Source organism: Oryctolagus cuniculus, chromosome 11 (genome assembly GCF_964237555.1).
Source record: "Oryctolagus cuniculus chromosome 11, mOryCun1.1, whole genome shotgun sequence".
NCBI lineage: Eukaryota > Metazoa > Chordata > Mammalia > Lagomorpha > Leporidae > Oryctolagus > Oryctolagus cuniculus.
The window spans coordinates 97588712-97605390 of NC_091442.1; the positions used below are offsets into that span (position 1 = coordinate 97588712).

The following is a 16679-nucleotide window of genomic DNA, read 5'->3' on the forward strand; positions in this document are numbered from 1 at the left end:
CGTCTCCCAGGATATGAATTACCACAGAGCTCTACAACACGTACACACGCATGCACACACGCACGCTGGCTGGAGGGGGACCTACCCGACACCCCACGACACTTCAGGGAGCAGAGCGGGACCGGCAGCCAGCTCCCCTCCAGCCGGGAGGCAACTGGGTCGGCGGGGAAGGCAGACCAGATCCTGCCGCCAGCACCTGCCACATGACTCACCCTGCACTGTGCAGACTGCTCATATCTCAGGGCATTCCTGTGCTTGTCTCAGAGAAACTCCACGCCCTGGACCCACTCTGACTGCTGGCCATAATGCGCCGTATTCAGCAGCCTGCCCTACAAACGGGCTCTTTGTGCTGCGGCAGGAGGCACAGACATTCTGAGTCTCCGCAGGGCGGCTGCCAGAACAGAGCCCAGGGAGAGGCACCACTCTGGCAGAGAATGGACATTCAGTCTGGTCCTCCGGGGTTACCGGTGAGGAAACAGGATCAGCTCCACACACCCTGGCCGCACACAGCACACAGAAAGGCAGAGGGCTGAGCACAGGGAGCACCCATAATGGATGAAGGCAGAGCGAGCAGCTGGCTCCCAGGGAAGGGACGCAGCTCCCAGGCGGTGAGCAGAGTAGGGGGCCCTCCTCTCTTCTGTTGATTCATCCAGAGGCAGACACTCGCTGGGTGCCTCTGTGTGTCAGGCACAGGGAGCCGTGCTGGAGAGGCAAAAGGGCACAGCCCCCTCCCAGGCTGGCGGCCAGGGACAGAAACAATCACAGCGCTGATAACCAGGAGAGGAGGTACTTGGTGCTGAGGGGGCCCTTGAGACAAAGACGGGAGGACGGGAGAGACTCGGAGGTAAACTGAGTTCTGAGTCAATCAGTCGGGGGGCAGGGGAGAGTCTGGGAGATCCAGCGAGAGGCAGGGAGAGCACACAGCGATTGGACCTTGAATGCCCCCACCGCGATCACATCATGCCGGGGTGTGGATTTCATCCCACAGCTCACTTGGCAGCTGCTAACGGGATTAGCGGGGATCAGACCCGTTGCAGCCCAGTTCTGAGAGAGTAGGATGGAAAATGCCTTTCAGGGCAGCAGACTGCAGCCTGCTGTGGCAACCTAAGGCAGGGGTTTCTGAAGGCCACATACAGAAGGTAGTGAGAGCAGAGAGAACAGCATCTAGGATAGGGGTAGCGACTCCATGGCAGTTGGATCTGGGGTGAAGGGGGAACTCAAGGAAAACCCCACGTCCGTCCCATTCCTGCTGGTGGCTGAGGAGATGAGCCGCCAGAGACAGGCGGGAGCAGGACTTGGCTGCAGACACGAGGGCCTGAGCTTCCTGTGGGAGGGCCATCGAAGCGCAGATGTCCTGCCGACCACTCAGCAGGAGACGGGCTGAGAGAGGGCGGCAGAGCCCACCAGCAACAGTGCTCTGTGGGCATCTGAGCGAGACGATGGGGTCAGCCAGAGCTGATCAAACCCCTGCTCCGGCTCCTGGCAGTGCTACGACCTCGGGCAGGTCAATTAGCTTTTTTTTTTTTTCAGACTCCAGTCTCATGTAAGCAAATTCCTCCTGGGGGGAATTCAGCACAGACCCCCACTGTCATGACAGACAGAAGATATTTACCGTCTTCCTCCTGCCCTTTTGAGATCATACGCTGCTTTGTTTTACACTAGCCTAAGCTCGGAACCCGTGCAGCACATCACAAGGCTGCTTGCTGCCCGTCACTCACCTTTAAATCCCTCTCGGCCTTCCGTGTATGCACAGACTCTCACATATTTGAACTGCTACAAGTCCTGAAAAACTCGGGCCAGGAAGGTCTAGGGACCAGGAGTTTCCTGCCGTTGACATGCAGTAACAAGTGCCCAAAGATCTCAGAATTCCTCTGGGTTCAGTGGTGTTGATTTTTTTTTTTTCAAGATTTATTTATTTATTTGAAAGGAAGAGTTACACACAGAGAGAAAGAGAGGTGGCGGGGGGGCGGGGGATGTCTTCCATCCACTGGTTCAGTCCTCAAAGTGCCGCAATGGCCGGAGCTGCACTGATCCAAAGCCGGGAGCCAGGAGCTTCCTCCAGGCCTCCCACGCAGGCACAGGGGCCCAAGGACTTGGGCCGCCTTCCACTGCTTTCCCAGGCCATAGCAGAGAGCTGGATCAGAAGTAGAGCAGCCGGGTCTTGAACCGGTGCCCATATGGGATGCCGGCACTGCAGGTGGTGGCCTTACCTGCTACGCCACAGCGCCAGCGCCTCTACTTAAATTTCTTAACTCTGCCACGGCATGAAGGCCATCCACACTAAGAAAGTGTCCGTCAATTTTGATCCTTCTCCTGGGCTAGGCTGTATGGTCAGCACTCCCTCTCTGGTGGCCACGCCATGCGTAGTGGGGCTGGGGTGCTCAGAGCTCAGGTGTCACCAGTGCGTTTCTGACTTGCAAGGTTTACAGTGAAACCCTGTTCGAAGTGCACAAGCATCTCCAAGAAGAGACGGGAGTAAGCAGGCTGATCACTAAGACGTAAGCACTCCAGCTCCACGTGGCCAAGCCTGCTGCTCTTCCTTCCAGCTTTGCGAGTCTGGGCTCTCATTGGCCTCACCTGTTCCCATGACCGCCTTTCTAGTGTGTGACTGTCGTTCTCACTAATCGTTTGGCTCACTGAAAGCCTTAGGAAAACCGCAGAGGACGAGGCGATGCAGAGCTAACGGTCTCTGGGATTTCTCTGGTCCCTGGCTGTCTTCAGCCTGGCCGCGCCTGACACAGGTGGCGCAGGCACGACCGGTCCGCGGGGGCGCTGTGGGCCCCAGGAGCTGCGCAAGAGCTTGCTCCTCACGGGAGCTTCTGGCTGCTCCCGGGGTTCCCCGGACCACGGTGTCTCCCTTTACGCTCACAGTATGCCCACCATCCCTCTACCCCAAGCTTCTCCCAGACCCAATTCTCCCCTGCCTTGCCAGCCCTGAACCACTCCAACGCCAATACCAACTCTGTACCTCTCTACAGAATCCTCTCCGTCTCATCCAGCCACCTGGGGAGACGGCAGGTGCCGTGTAGCCAGCAGTGCCCCCACCACCAGGCCACCAGGCTCGTGGTGTGTGTTAGCTATCCCTCAGGTACCCGGGAGATGCGGTCTGAGCAGGACACGAGCAGGACGCAATCCAGCACACGGACACGGGTGAGCCTGACACCGCCACCAGTCACATCGGAGGTGATTAGCATGAAGAGCTTCTCATCACTTGAACCCTTTACCCCTCAATGCACTTGGCTTTGGCTAAAGGGGCAGGGCACATCCAGGCAGAGTTCCCCGTAATCCAGAGCACGAGCCTCTCACCGTCACATTCATGCTGCCCAGGGCTGTCTTACTCCCTTCAGAACCCAGTTCAGCATCTGCAACCTCACAGGACGCCACCCCCACCCCCAACACACACACTCCCCTTGCAAATTCCGAGTCAGCTATGTGCCATAAGCCATTCCCGAGCCTCTGCTCCCTGCCGCCCCTGGTCTTCATCGGCTCAGGATAAGCCCCTTTAACTCCTCCACCAGCGGCCCTTCGGCGGGTCTGAGGCGGCAGGGAGGGCAGCTGCTGGCCTCGGCACCAGCCTCGGCTGAGCTGGGCAGCCTTCTTTTTTTTTTTTATTTATTTATTTATTTATTTATTTTTTTATTTATTTATTTTTTTGACAGGCAGAGTGGACAGTGAGAGAGAGAGAGACAGAGAGAAAGGTCTTCCTTTGCCGTTGGTTCACCCTCCAATGGCCGCCGCGGCCGGCGCGCTGCGGCCGGCGCACCGCGCTGATCCGATGGCAGGAGCCAGGAGCCAGGTGCTTTTCCTGGTCTCCCATGGGGTGCAGGGCCCAAGCACCTGGGCCATCCTCCACTGCACTCCCTGGCCACAGCAGAGGGCTGGCCTGGAAGAGGGGCAACCGGGACAGAATCCGGCGCCCCGACCGGGACTAGAACCCGGTGTGCCGGCGCCGCTAGGCGGAGGATTAGCCTAGTGAGCCGCGGCGCCGGCCCTGGGCAGCCTTCTACAGGAAGATCTCGCCAGCAAATCGGGCACACACTCGAAGGACAATGCTCCCATCTCTCCTCACGTAACAGGTACCGACAACTCCATCCACGTAAGGTTTCAGGGCTTCAATACAGTAGAGGGAAGCACCAGGCCAATAGAGGGGCAAACTCATCCTGGAAGGAACTTAACCTGCCTGTGTGTCAATACGTGACTGCTTACATAACCTGTATTCAGACTGTGTGCGGAGGCCATTTCTGTAGGGATGCCCGGGAAACATCACATTTTCTGGGGAGAAGGATGAGAGAGAGAAGCAAGCCCCCAGAGAGACGGACTTCGCCTTTCATCTTGAATGCTACGGGGTTTTTCTTCCCTGTGAACTTGTACTTCTTAAGTTACATTGGTTAATGGGGAGAAGAGTGAACCTCCATGATTCAGATGTAGGCAGCTGACCTACTACATACTTATTTAACAATGTTATTTAACCTCTGTTAAACAGCAAACAGAAAAACTGGACACGAACAGAAACTACCCAGCAGACACAGTTATAGAGTGTCTGCTTTCACAGTTAATCATCTACTGGCTGAACTCAGCTTCTAGGAAGATCGGGGTGTTTCTCTCCAGGGCTCTCGTCCTATAATCTAAGTGGCTTCCTTGTTCCGAATATGTGTTTAGTTCTAAAGTTAGTTTTACCCAGGAAATTAGGGTGAGGTTTGTAAGGTTTTGCCTCACACCGTAAAATGAAAGAAAAAAAAAAGGAACAAACTTTTCAGGTTAAAGATAAATAAAAGACTGATGCCTGGCCCTTCGTAGATGGTACTGGATCTTCGGGTCCAGAATCCAATCTACGCATTTCTAGTCGGCTCCCCAGGTGACTCAGATGTGGCTGGCGCTGCCTCGTGCACGCGAGGACGGACCATGCTTAGCTAACCCTGTCTCACCCAAAGGAAACACCACCATGCAGAGAATTCTAGGAACTACTCCCACGATTTTCAAACACTGAGAGGGGCTCAGAGTTAGCGCAGGGGTGGGGTGGGCGGGAGGTGGAAAAGCAAACCCTCCCCTCGATGCGACTCCTCCGGCTCACGTGAGGAGGTGATGGGGAGATGGTGGGGGAGCTCTCCGGGGCAGGAAGGGAGCTCTGGCGGCCTGGGCCAATGCTTCTCTCTTTTTTTTTTTTTTTTTTTTTTTTTTTTTTTTTTTTGACAGGCAGAGTGGACAGTGAGAGAGAGAGACAGAGAGAAAGGTCTTCCTTTGCCATTGGTTCACCCTCCAGCGACCAGTGCACCGCGCTGATACGATGGCAGGAGCCAGGTACTTCTCCTGGTCTCCCATGGGGTGCAGGGCCCAAGCACTTGGGCCATCCTCCACTGCACTCCCTGGCCACAGCAGAGAGCTGGCCTGGAAGAGGGGCAACCGGGACAGAATCCAGCACCCCAACCGGGACTAGAACCCAGTGTGCCGGCGCCACAAGGCGGAGGATTAGCCTAGTGAGCCGCGGCGCCGGCCTGCCAACGCTTCTCAAGGTGAGGCTGTGCACATCGGATGCCCAGGCCCTGCCTAACCCAGAGGGAAGCTGCATCCCACCTCCCCCTTTCTCCCTCATCCCGTTTTTTTTTTTCTTTCTTTCTTTCTTTCTTTCTTTCTTTCTTTCTTTCTTTCTTTCTTTCTTTCTTTCTTTCTTTCTTTCTTTCTTTCTTTCTTTTTCTTTCTTTTTCTTTCTTTTTCTTTCTTTTTCTTTCTTTTTCTTTCTTTTTCTTTCTTTCTTTCTTTCTTTCTTTTTCTTTCTTTTTCTTTCTTTCTTTTTCTTTTTTTTTTTTTTACATGCAGAGTGGACAGTGAGATAGAGAGACAGGGAAAAAGGTCTTCCTTTGGTTCACCCTCCAATGGCCACTGTGGCCAGCACACCGCGCTGATCCAAAGCCAGGAGCCAGGTGCCTCTCCTGGTCTCCCATGGGGTGCAGGGCCCAAGCACTTGGACCATCCTCCACTGCACTCCCAGGCCACAGCAGAGAGCTGGCCTGGAAGAGGGGCAACCGGGACAGAATCCGGTGCCCCGACCAGGACTAGAACCTGGTGTGCCGGCGCTGCAAGGCGGAGGATTAGCCTAGTGAGCCGCGGTGCTGGCCTCCACCCCATTCTTATGCCCAAAGTCTCAAACCCTGGGGCTGGCTGAGGGAGCCCCAAACCTCCAACTGTAGTCCCTAGTGAGTCAGAGTTATTCACGGAGTAGTGTAGTGCCCCAGGTTATTCTTACAAACAGGAAAGCTTAGCAAGCAACAGCTCAGGTCAAACTCCTCACTTCAAGATGAGGAAATCAAGGCTTAGCAAGTGAAATCATTTCCCCAGGGATTTACACTTGATCCGTGACAGCTGGGAGAAACCCCATGAGCTCATTCTTTCCTCTTAGACCAATACTGCCTGTTACTGTTTAATCAGGATGGCCCAGTATCTGTGAAGTTTCTGATTCACCGTGATGGGGCTGTAAGAGAGTGACTCACGCAGCCCGTGCCCAGAGCACCAGTCAGAACGTGCCACTGGCTCCCAGCATGGCTGCACCCCCGTGAACCCCGCCCACAGAGTTCTTTCACTTTCAGTATCAGTATAGGAGGGGTATGAGGAGAGACAGGAAAGTAGACCGGGCCGCCCGCAATTACAGCCCGGTGGAGCAGATGCCCCCAAGAGTCCAGGGTGCCGGCGCTCGCTGCCTCGTGGTCCAGGATGACTACCTTCAGCACAAGAACTCAAAGATCATGCACCTGCTGCTGGCAGCGAGAACAGGACAGCCCCTGCAGGGCGGGGAGCCAGGGTCTCTAAAGCCAGCAAGGGGTACCGGTGCCCCGCACCCCAGCCTGGAGAGCTATGATTCAGGGAGAGTCCAAGTGAGTTTTAATTGCCTGTAATTGGCCCGCCCACGCAGTCTCCCAACGCACAGCTGTGATCAGTTCCATGAAGAAGGTGCTGCAGCTCTTTCCACCTTTAAAATCAGAACCCTTCTCCTTAGGCTCTTTTTTTAAAAAAGATTTTTACTTACTGATTTTGAAAGAGAGAGAGAGGCCAGCCATCCGCTGGTTCACTCCTCCATACAGCCTCAATGGCCGGAGCTGGGCCAGGCCAAAGCCAGGAGCTTCATCTAGGTCTCTCACGTGGGTGCAGGGGCCCAAACACTCGGGCCCTCCTCTGCTATTAATTAGCAAGCCATTAGCAGGGAGCTGGATGGGAGGTGGACAGGTGGGATACGAACTGGTGCCCAAATGGGATGCCGGTGCTGCAGGCAGTGGCTTTACCTTTACCCACTACACCACAATGCTGGCCCCGGTTAGATTCTTAATATTACTTTTTTAATATACCAAGATAATAAAAAAAGAGGATGAAAAACAGAGACACAGAGGGAATTTTTTTTTTAGAAATAAGCACTGATCCCCGTGACCTAGTGGTATTCAGATTGACTGCAAAAAGCTTCCTGCTCCAGGGCACACGGTCCAAAACCACAGTCATCGGCTCAGACGTTTTCTGTACTCTGATTGGTATCTTTCTTGGCATGCTCCACTCTCCTTTAATAAAGTCACAACCCCCTGTTGCCATGGAACCCAACGAGACTTGAAGCCAGTTACTATGACTTCCCTGCAAGTCTAAAAAAAGACCCAGTGACCAAAAGACCAGCTCTTCCTTTAATAAAAAAAAAAAAAAGTGAGGCCAAGAGGCTCCAAAAAGCACCCAACGCTTTTAAGTCCACTGACGTTTTAAGCTAATTCGAACTCTGGAGCCAAAAGAAGCCAATGGTTTACAAAGAAAACATTTCTTTTCAGCTAGGACTTTCCAAAGAAGATGATTTTATAAGTCGATACTTGATTAAGCGGGTAGAAATGTTCTTAGGATTTCTTCCATTTTTCCCCCTCCCAGGCAAGCTTTCTGAAATCCGAGAGCTGTTTAGCAAACACGTGTCAATCAGCAGCTACCAAATTGCAATATTCATTTCACACAATGCTCAGTTTTTGCCAAGAGCTCATTACTTCCCTGTACAGATATATTTTAAACAATACAATCAGTGCTGTGTTCTGTCCAAGTGGGGCTGGACGCAAGCTGCAGAGAAAAGCTGCTGAGACTAAGAGCAGGGCTACTGAGAGACGCCCAAGTGACGCTGGTTGATGCTTCCAACGGAGCCCGGCCACGGAGACAGCTCCCTCTCTGGTCTGCAGGGCAGGGCTCCGGCTGCCATCTGGGAACGCTGTCTGGCACCCAAAGCCGGAGCTCCTCTAACTCACTCATTCTGCCGACATTCGTTTCTGGCCCCGCAGGAGCTCCAAGGGGTTGTCAGCTTCTCATTCTCCTCCAGAGACTCTGCAGCAGGGGACGCTGGTCTGTGAAGCGGGCAGGGGGGTCCCTCTTTGCTGGCAGCAGAGCCAGTTCTGGCCACGCCCACCCTCACAGTTGCTGCATCTACACAGCAGCAGCTGCCGGCTCGGAGAATCCGGAGTACATGCCTGGGCAGTGCCTAGGACAGCACGGCCTGGGCCTCCTTTACACCTGTCCTGAGGCTTCCAGTGCCCAAGGCCTTCCAACCCTGGGCCCCGAGGAGGGGAGGAGCAGGCAGCACCAGCTGCCGGTTCTCGTGCAAACTCACGAGTGGCGTAGCGGGTAAAGTCAATGCCTGAGACGTCAGCATCCCATATAGCTGCTGGTTCACGTCCCAGCTGCTCCTCTTCCGATCCAGCCCCTGCTAATGGCCTGAGAAAGCAGTGGGTGATGGCCCATGTACTTGGGCCCCTGTCACCCACAGAAGAGACCTAGAAGAGGCTCCTTGCTTCAGCCTGACCTAGTCTTATCACTGGGGCTAAAGTAGTGGTTGCCTACACTTGGGGATGGGGGCAGGGGGATGGGTAATGGAGAGTGATTGCTTATGAGGAACTTTTTGGGGTGATGAGAACATTCTAAAATTGATAATGGTGATGACTGCACAACTTTCTGAATATACTAAACCCATTCAACTACACCCTTTAAGTAGGTGAGTTGCATGGAATGCTGGTATGCAAATTCTATTACATTAAATCTTTTTTTTTTTTTACAAAAAGAAAATTGCACACAACCATTTGTTGGCTGATCATCCTGATAAACAGCAAATAGCCCAATTGATAAGACCACCTGACCTAGGACAAGTTTTTCTGTCTCTCAGGGTCTCTGGGCCTTAGGAAAACAAGTCGCACACTTGCACCCGATGCTGTTGGCCCCTTTGAGCAGAGCCATCTATGAGTTTACACCTGCGGCAGTAAAGTTCAAAGGGGGGAGTCAGACCCTTCCGTCTGCCAGGCCTGACCCACCTCTCTCCAACCCAATCCCTTCCAGCTCCCTTCCTTGGTTCCTCCTCTCACCCCAGTCTCTGGGCCTCAATCAATTCCTGAGCACCTGCTCCATGTGAGGACCAATGCTAGGCCTTTCTCATTATCTCCAGTTCTCCAAACAGCCCATGGGGAGGCCAGCACTGACTCCTGGCTGCAGGTACAGAACAGGCTCAGAAAGACGAGGCACGGTGACCACGGTTGCACACCTGCCAAGCGTCAGACAAGACGTGAGCCCACATCTGCAGACTGGGCTGCTTCTCGTACCCCTGCGTTCTGCAGACTTGGTCCATGGAGTTGGCTGCAAACAACTGAAAATGCTGCCTTTACTTAGGCGGTCAAGGATTACTGTCACTGCCTGCAGGGGCTCACAGAGGTGACTGCCTGCTAGCCAAGGCTCACCTGGGCTTTCAGGTCCTTTTGTGTGTGCATTTCCACCCCCACTGGGACCCAGCAGCAGTACTGTGGCTCAACAAGGAACCGCTTTTACTGACTGCATTAGTTTCCTAGCACTGCCATAACAAAATATCACAAACCGGGAGGCTCAGAACAACACAACTCTCGCTTCACAACCCTGGAGGCTGGAGGCCCGAGATCAAGCAGGCCAGGCTGCACAGAAGGTGCCACTCCACACCGCTCTTCTTAGCTTTGGGATCTGGGACATTCCTTGACTTGTAGATGCATCACCCCTACAACCTCAAGTCTCCACATCATCTTCTCCCAGGGTGTGTCTGTTTCTTTGTCCCCAAACCCCCTGTTTATAAAGACGCCAGACCTACTGGATGAGGGTCTGCCCTACCGACCTCGTAACTTGACTATCTCTGTAAATGCCTTATTTCCAAGAAAGCACACCTTGGCTGGTATCAGGCACTAGCACCATATTTCTTCTGGAGGTGGGGAGACACAATTCAATCCATAAATAGTGACTTTAGGAGACGGTGTTGTGGTGCACTGAATTACGCCACCTGCAACATCAGCATCCCATATGAGCACAGGTTCCAGTCCCAGCTGCTCCACTTCCAATCCAGCTTCCAGATAAAGAGCTTGGGAAGGCAACAGGGTCAACCCAAGTGCTTGGGGCCTGCCACCCATGGAGGAGACCCGGATGGAGTTCCAGGCTCCTGGCTTTGGCCTGACCCAGTCCTGGCTGTTGTGGCCATTTGGGGAATGAATCAATGGACAGAAGATCTGTCTCTTCCTCTATGTCACTCTGCCCTTCAAATAGATAAATAAATCTTAAAAAAAATTTTTTAAAGTGAATTCAACTGTAAATGCCACTGCAGTTCCAGAAGAAGGTCAAATGGCCTCAGAGCGAGCAAAGGTGTCACACAGAGTGCTTTTCAGAGAGAGAAAAGTCACACCAGGATGGCGCCTTTCCATCCTCCAGGAGGAAACAGAAGCATCCCACGCTCAGGTGCAAACCCCCTGGCTGCAGCAGGCACTGATGTCCCGACACTGTGAGGTCCGACGCACACCACCAGCGGCTTCACTTAGCGTTCATTTAATACCTGCATACTCTGCATGCATGTAATTTGTTTAAATTTTCATAATAAAATGCTACGGGGGAAATTCTTGTAGACTGTTAATGAAATCTGCCAACACAATCTTTATTCTTAAAGAACACCTAAGTAAAAACCCCAATTAGCATCTTTGAACAAACATTTTTTTCTCCAAGCCAAAAGCAGAGAAGATAAATTTTAAAATATGGAAATAAGAGTACATGTCTTCCCTAATTAGATTTATTTAAATAAAAATGTAGCCAAGGCTTTCACTAATCACTGATGTACTTAAACACTGAACTCCGAAAAGAAGAAGTCCTGCTGTCTGTTGGAAATGTGTGAATCCAAATATTACGCTAATATCTATGCATGAAATTCTCAGTGCATTCCTTCCATGCTGCCTCCCATTGCTCTCCTCAACCGGTTATTTTTGCATTATGCGCCAAGCACTGGAGATTAAGCTCTGCTCACCTCCAGGGAGAGACAGACAAGCGAGCCACTAGTTCCTAGGACCAGAAGGCTCACAAAGGACTCGGGCACAGGTTGGCTGGGTGGAGGAGCAGTCGAGCCAGGTGTGAGCTGAGAACATGAGTCAGGGCAGAGCTGATAAAGGTCTTACAGAAGCCTCCGACAACCTTACAAGGGCAGAATTCCATTTTTTTTTTTTTTTTGACAGGCAGAGTTAGACAGCTAGAGTTAGAGAAAGACAGAGAGAAAGGTCTTCTTTTTTCCATTGGTTCACCCCCCAAATGGCGGCCACGGCTGGCACGCTGCGCCGATCCGAAGCCAGGAGCCAGGTGCTTCCTCCTGGTCTCCCATGCGGATGCAGGGCCCAAGCACTTGGGCCATCTTCCATTGCATTTACATCAGGAAAACTAAAGCTGAAGTGGGTGCAGCAAACTGGCTATGCTGACTTCATGCAGCGCGCGAGTGGCAGAACCAGGATTTTAAAACCAGGCCTGCGGACCTGGCACCAGGCAGCCTCCTCACTTCACCCGGGGCAGGGCTCTGGGCACTGAGGGAGGGCCTCACACAGCCTGCGTTTAGACCTGGCTGCTGCTTTCTCCCGTCCCATCACACCCATCCCATGGGACATCCGTCCCATCACAGGTCTCCAGGGGCTGTCCACACCCACCCCGGATCTCTTCAACCCAGCAGCCCTGGAGATCCTTGCAGGACACGCACAGGGCAGCTCAGACACCACGCCCTACCACTCAACTCCTTGTCACCCGGCTGTCTTGGTGTGCCTCAAACATCGCAGGCCCAGTTCCGCCTCCGGGAGTCTGTGCTTGCGTTCCCTCCACGGGTCTTCTCTGCATGCTACGTGTAAGATGGTCTTCCCTTGAGCCTCCCCCTACCGCCTTGTCAGGCCTCCCTGCTTTATTTTCAACTCTGCACTGTACACACCTGCTCACCGGCCCTGCCCTACCAGAGTATGTGCCCAGTAAGGGCAGGGGTGTGTGTTCTGCAACCTGAGATGCCTCAGCACAGCAGGTTCTCAGTCTGGTGCAGGAATGCACAGGACTCCACATCCCCAGGGGTGCTGCACACGAAGGGACTCTGGCCTGTCATCCCCTCCCCCTTACTCCTGACAGAGGGGACGGTAGGAGTAAGGAGACAGAGGAGGATGCATGTCGGGGAAAGAAGGAACGCCAAGGACCTCATTCGTCACCTTGGAGCCTGTAAGAGCCCGATTCCTTCTCCATGCCACATACTACAGAGGCACAGGTACCCCCAAGCTCAACGCCGCTGTCCAGAGAAGCACCCCCAGCTTCCCCTTCTGCAGAGGCCACAGTCCCAACCTCGAGGTGCGCTCTGCCAAGACACTCGCCGGGGGCTCAGGGAGGTCCCCACTGTCCCCGGTTAAGCTCCACAAGGGCTCCTTTCTGACGCCAGCCTTTTGTAGCCCCCCCACTTGTGAGGCCTCACCGGAGCTACCAAGACAAACCACAAGGGTTTAAAGCTCCAGGAGGTCTCAGACAGCGGAGGGCAGATTTGGGACTTGCCTACACAGCACCTGGCACGGGGGACATGGCACAGCACCTCAGCATGTGATGGATGGTGAAGAAACCAGCGCGAGACTGCATGCAGTCCAACAACAGGAGGAGTCAGGGACGCGGGGTGGGGGTGGGGGTCCTCGCACCTGTGTGCCACACTGCGGTGCCTGGGTTCCAGTCTCGGCTCTGGCTCCCGACTCCAGCTCCCTGCTAACGCACACCCTGGGAGGCAGCAGGTTCGGCTCACGTAGTCGGGTCCCCTCCACCCACAAGGGAGACCCAGACTGAGTTCCCGGCTCCCAGCTTCAGTCCCAGCCCAATCCTGGCAGTTGGGGGCATCTGAGGGGTAAACACGCATGTGGGAGGGCTCTCTCCCCCGAGTAAATTGCTAAAGATGCCAAAGATGGAAGATTTTCCAAGGAGCCTGTATCACAAAATGCATAATGGTTACCCCACTCCAAACTCATCGTCCTTCTACGTTGCTTATGAATCAGAGTGGTGTCGAGATGGTGGTGGAGGGAGATGACGGATAATCAAAGCAAAGTCGTAAGCGCCGGGTTTTATAAAACGCTAGCGCACTTACAGGATGCCTTTCAGTTCTGAAATTCTACGTGGGGACTCAGATCACCCCAAGATTACTTCCACTGAGAGGTGGTGCTATAATTTCTTGGGTTTGCATCAGTCTGTTTCCTGCACTCAGAAGAAAGGTGACGGATCTGGGTTACAAAGGCAGTGTTCCACTACACAAACCTGCGGGTTGCCATGACAACGCACATCCCCGTTTCCCCCTGTTCTTCAGCATCCATCCTTCTTCCATCTGAGTCAAAGCAAAGCACCTATCTGTGACGCCTGTTAGTATTTCTGTGGCACCAGGATATAAACACACACACACGTATAAAACCTATCTCAAAGGCTCATCAGAGGTGACCCAACTCTTGAGAACTGGTACTATCTGTCCTCAACAACGTATAAACAAGTCACTCCCCTGCAGCAGGTGCAAGTACACGGAGGGAGGGTGGACCAGCAGGGCTCAGCAGTGGCTTCCCACCTGCCCAGTCCAGAGTCTCAGGGTGGACTCTGGGTCAGTTCCTGCCAGAGCAGCCCACACAGATTCAGGGCTCCGGAGAACCATCCCTGCCACATTGCAAGGCCCTTCTCCAACTGTAGCCCCGTTCTCCCCAGCCCAGGCTCTGTGAGGCTGGTTTCAGGGCCTGGCACAGCACTGAGCATGGGGGAGGCACTGAGGATGGGGGAGGAAGTGATGGGGTAAGGCACCCACTGCACTGTCTCGCCACCTCAAGACTCGGCCCAGGCCCTGCCTCAAGAGGTGGCCAGGGAGAATTCTGGACGCCACTGCCCAGCGCCGCTTTTGGCACCAATCACTGTGCTCACCAGTCTTGACTGCTGTCCTCTCCCCACATCTGCAGCCAAACAAAGGCACAGTCTTTGGCAAGTTTTAGTATCGCTGTGACTTATCTTCTTCTCAGGACAAAAGCTGTCCATCTAAATTTATGGTAAGGTTCAAATGGAACCTTCTAGCTGAACTATCAGTACCCACCCTTGTTTAAAGTTTCTTTGTTAGGGGGCCGGCACTGTGGCGTAGCGGGTAAAGCTGCCACCTGCAGTGCTGGCATCCCATATGGGTGCTGGTTCATGTCCTGGGTGCTCCACTCCCAATCCTGCTCTCTGCTATGGCCTGGGAAAGCCCTGCACGGGGGACCCAGAAAAAGCTCCCGGCTCCTGGCTTCAGATTGGTCCAGTTCCGACAGTTGCAGCCATGTGGGAAGTGAACCAGTGGATGGAAGACCTCTCTCTATCTCTGCCTCTCTGTCACTCTGCCTTTCAAATAAACAAATCTTTTTAAAAAATATTTAGCTTTTTTTTTTTAAAGGAGTTGTTTATTTGAAAGGCAGAGTGACACACAGAGATCTTCCATCAGCTAGTTTGCTCCCCAAATGCCTGCAAAAGCTGGAGCTGGGCCAGGCTGAAGCCAAGAGCCCAGATTTCCATGCGAGTCTCCAATGTGAGCGGCAGGAGCCCAGGTACTTGGGCCGTCACTCGCTGCCTCCCAGGCGCATCAGCAGCACGGAATCATCTGGGCCTTTAACCAGGCAGCTCAACGGTCACTTAACCTGCTGCACCATGACACCTGGCCCCTGAAGTTCCTTTAAAAAGTTATATGTACCTATTTAAGCAGACTTCTTGCAAACTATGCCTGTTTTAGAAAAGGTATGAAGACACAGATAAAGCCAGAGACTAAAACAGGTCCCATTCTCACTGTTTGTAGTGGGCAACCACTGCCCTAGATACCTGGGTATTTCTACCTAAGGGCTGGGGCAAAGGTTCGGAATTCAAACCCACCCGAGTTCAAGCTCTTTTCACGTGGTGGCACGGTCTGGGACAAATCATTTAACCTCTGAGTCTCAGTTCTTCATGAAATAAGGGCCGTGTACCCCCTTCTTGGGACTGTGTGCCAACTATTTTACCACAGGTAAAGCCTTTGTCACGATGCCGGCACCACACACCGACGGCAGCTTTATTTATACCCCACTTGCTTGTGCCGCCTTTTAAACACACACTGCTATTTTCTGTGAATGGTACAGCAAGCCCCTGGATGTCCAGGTTCCACATTCCTGGATTCAATCAATCAAGGATCAAAAATGTTGGGGAACAGAGAAAGCCACCAGCACTCAATGTGTACAGAGTTTTTTCCCCTTGTCGTTAATCCCTAAGGTACAGTAACTATTTACATAGCATTTACAGGGTATTAGGTATTACAAGTAATTTGGAGATGACTCAAAGTACAGGAGACTGGACCGGGCCAGGCATTTAGCATAGCAGATAAGATGCTCGCAGCCCACACGGAGTGCCCGGGTAGGTCTCCCGGCTCTGGCTCCCGACTCCAGCTTCCTGCTAATGCAGACCCTGGGAGGCAGTGGTGAAAGCTCCAGTAATCGGATTTCTGCCACCCATGAAGGAGACCTAAGTGGAGTTCCTGGCTCCCGGCTTCAGCCTGACCCCCAGCCCTGGACGTTGTGGGTATTTATGGAGTGAACCACAAAATGGGAGCTTTCTCTGTCTGTGTCTATCTCTTTCTTTCTCTGTGTCACAAGGAAATCAATGATCTTTTTCTAAAAAAAAAAGAAAAAAAAAGATAAATTTATTTTTTAAAAAGTGGCAGAAATTTGATGCAACACTGACAAAAGGTTTAACTACCATTAAGGCTAGGAGGGAGGGAGGTGGGTATTGTATTTCTTAAAATGTGTTTCCATGTTTGAGGGATTTAGCAATCAGTCCAAAATAAATCTGTCTACTCATTATTTAATCAGAACCATTTGGCTAATGCTTTGCCACGGGGCTTTCTCAGGCTCAGAACACTTTCCGCTCTGAAACATTTCATTACCTTTAATTTTGGAATCTGATGTCACTTCATGTACCTCCATAGGGCATTAACCTCAACCTTCAATGAAACCCAACAACCAAAGCCATCATAAACTTAAGAAAATTAAAATCCACTGAGTTTAATAAGCTGGGTGCCCTAGAAAAACATCCAGGCTCATTTTAGGCTACTGTGTAAACAAATAAAAAAGTAATTATTTACTAACAAAGTAATTGCAATTTCTGAAATGTTTAAAGCACCAGAAAACATAATCTATGTGTTCAGATTTAGTATTTCTTTGTCTTTCAACAGTAGCCATATTATTATTGATGGATCTCTCACCAATAAAACTACCTCAAGCACACAACAAATTATTTCACAAACAAGGGTTGAGAACAAACTACAGTTAAAGAAAACCACAGGGGCTGGCACAGTGGTGCAGCAGGTTAAAGCCCTGGCCTGAAGCGTCAGCATCCCATATGGG

The 16679-nt window shown here is 52.4% G+C and overlaps 1 protein-coding gene across 4 annotated transcripts in view; it reads right to left on the reverse strand.

The window, feature by feature from the left end:
- Positions 1-16679, reverse strand: part of TMCC3 (transmembrane and coiled-coil domain family 3) — a 299177-nt gene that overhangs the window by 40573 nt on the left and 241925 nt on the right. The window contains exon 1 of one of the 4 annotated variants that reach the window (XM_051845761.2): positions 213-12804. The exons of 2 other annotated variants lie outside the window; for them this stretch is intronic. The gene's annotated coding sequence lies outside the window, so the exon portion shown is untranslated. Of the gene's footprint in view, positions 1-85; positions 12805-16679 lie in introns of those variants that run through there. One more of the 4 variants, XM_008256893.4, reaches the window with a different exon arrangement.